At 53.0% G+C, this 2,350-nt stretch overlaps 1 protein-coding gene across 2 annotated transcripts in view; it reads right to left on the bottom strand.

Moving 5' to 3' along the window:
* MAFF (MAF bZIP transcription factor F) overlaps window positions 1-216 on the bottom strand; it is a 10,274-nt gene extending 10,058 nt beyond the window's left edge. The window contains exon 1 of one of the 2 annotated variants that reach the window (XM_019544914.1): window positions 119-216. The gene's annotated coding sequence lies outside the window, so the exon portion shown is untranslated. The other variant, XM_019544913.1, reaches the window with a different exon arrangement.
* Between the last annotated feature and the right edge of the window lie 2,134 nt (window positions 217-2,350).

Genomic DNA, 2,350 nt, shown 5'->3' with positions numbered 1-2,350 from the left:
GCGCCGCCGCCGCCGGTCCGCCCGCTCCGCGCTGCCCGGGGGTCTCGGGTGGTGTCGCGGGACGCCGGGCGCTGCCTGCGCCGCCGAGTTGTAAGGCGAGTTTCCTGGAATTACTCACTCGCAGGATTCTTTTCATTCATAAAAACGCAGTCATGCGGTGACATCATACTTTCCCCTCCCCATCGCGGCCAAGGGCACAGGCTGGGGGGAGGGAGGGGAAAAGCTGCCATCTTAGGGCTGGGCATACTTCTTAAAGGGCCAGCTGCGTCGTTCCCCGGCACGTGTGGCCGGCTCGGCACCGGGCAGGTGCAAGGGGCTCGAGCTGCGGGCAGGGAAGCTTAGGTTGGCTGGTAGGGAGGACCCACCAGGGGAGTGCAGCACCGGGACAGGCGACCCAGGGAGGTTGTGGCTTGGGAGGTTTTTAAGACCTGGCTAGACAAAAGCCCTGGCTGCGGTGACCCAGTTGGGGATGGTCCTGCTTTGAGCAAGGGGGCTAGATCAGCATTTCTCAACCTGGGCGTGGCAAGAATATATGAAAGGGTGGCAAGCAAAGTTTAAAAAATGCATCGATCAACCTTAAAACCTTTTTTCTCCTTAGCGTGGCTTTTCCCTTGCAGCCTGCCAGCGGCTGCTTGGGGCCCCCTTCCCCCCCATCATGCCCCCAGGAGTCAGGGTGGGGAGTGAGGGGCACCAGGAGGGCCAGGGGGCTACTTAAACTATTGACTGGGTCAGACCTGGCCATCAGTGCTTACAAATGGGTCCTGGTACAACAAGGGTTGAGAACCAGTGGGCTAGATGACCTCCTGAGATCCCTTCCAACTCTCATTTGCTGATCCTAAGATCATTAGGAGGTCCTGGCACCCCTAGAATGAATCCTACTTTGCATCCTTGGGGGGGGTGGATATTTTGTTCTTAGTTTTAGCCTAGAAGCAAGCATGGAACGGACAGATGGACAGGACAGAGGACAAGGCTCTGCTTCTGGCTTGGTCCTTGCTGTGTGGCTACCTATCCACCCCCAGTCTTGGCTACTCAATAATGGCACCAATGCTGCTTTTCGCTGTAAAACTGCCTGAATGAACAGCTGTGAAGTGCTTTGAGATCCATGGGTTGTGGCCCCGGAGAGGGTTTTTGTAGCCTCTTGCATCTGAGGATTGCTAAAGCCTCTGGTGATTGTGGAACAGTTTGTTTAAATAACTGCTGTGGCTTAGCAGGGGGGGAGGGGAACTGCTTCTGTTTTAAAGAAAGTATTTTTAATGCAGGTTAGTCATAAGCTGTGGCAAAAAAAGTGAGTGGGTGTATGGGCCTAGTGTGCAGCTATGGGGAGATGACATGCCCTAGACTGTAGTGGAATTGTTCTGGTGGTGTAGCAGTGATGGGCCAGGGAACATGTGTTGTGACTGGAGGGAGGGGCATCTTACACCTGAGAGTTTGTCTAGCATTTCCCTGAGTTATAGAGTTGGTTTGACAAACAACATTACCCAACAAATCTTGCGTTGTGCCCCAAATTATCTATAAGAGGGGTGGCCAAGCTGTGGCACATGTTACAGGTGGCACGGGCAGCTACATGTGGCATATGGCAGATCGGGGTGGGGTGGCAGCACAGCGGCAGAAGGGGTAGGGAGCAGAATGCAGAGCAGCAGATCGGGCAGGGGAAGGGGAATGGAAGCCACTCAAGGGGGCATGGGGATTTATTTGTGGTACAAAAAGGTTGGCCCCCCCGCTGTTCTATGGAAAGCAGTTCCTATCTGCCTCAGCCAGAGGACAATCTCTTAATGGGCTCTCAAGGGGGTGTCAGTCATGGGGCAGTGAGATTAGAAGGTCCTATGACCCCTTCTGAATTTTACTGAGCATTTTTCCTCCTTGATGCCGTTGTAAAAAACCCCAGCTTAGAGGACAGCGAAGGCGTGCATTGATTTGAAGTCTTGTGATGTTTTGCTGGGAGGACATCTATGTTGCAACTCTAAATGGAAATGCAGAAAAGAAGACGTTGTATTGCTAGCTGGTTTCAGCCCTCAGAACATCCTGCTTTGGTTCTCTGCATCTTTTGGAAATTCTCCTCCAGTAATGGTTCAAAACCACATCATTAGCAACTCTAAAGGCAGGCCATTGCTGAAGAGCAGAGGAATAATTTGTTTTGCTTTTCCCAGGCCTCTCCAGGGCTGCCCTTCTGCAAAGTAGGGGTATCTGTGCCTCAAGATAATGCACTACCCAAGCCTCCTTTGGGGTCCCATGTGGATCAGTCTTGGGGAGCAGGGAAGGGAGGAGAATTCCCGGTATGGACCTTCTGCTTTTCCTGCATCCCTGCCATATGCTCGTCAAGCTTTGCTTGGAACACCATGTTATTGTGTGG

This window comes from Crocodylus porosus, unplaced genomic scaffold (genome assembly GCF_001723895.1).
Source record: "Crocodylus porosus isolate Cpor-Errol unplaced genomic scaffold, CroPor_comp1, whole genome shotgun sequence".
Taxonomy (NCBI): domain Eukaryota; kingdom Metazoa; phylum Chordata; order Crocodylia; family Crocodylidae; genus Crocodylus; species Crocodylus porosus.
Note: the sequence above shows the minus strand (reverse complement) of the source record. Positions and strands in the feature narration are given on the sequence as shown.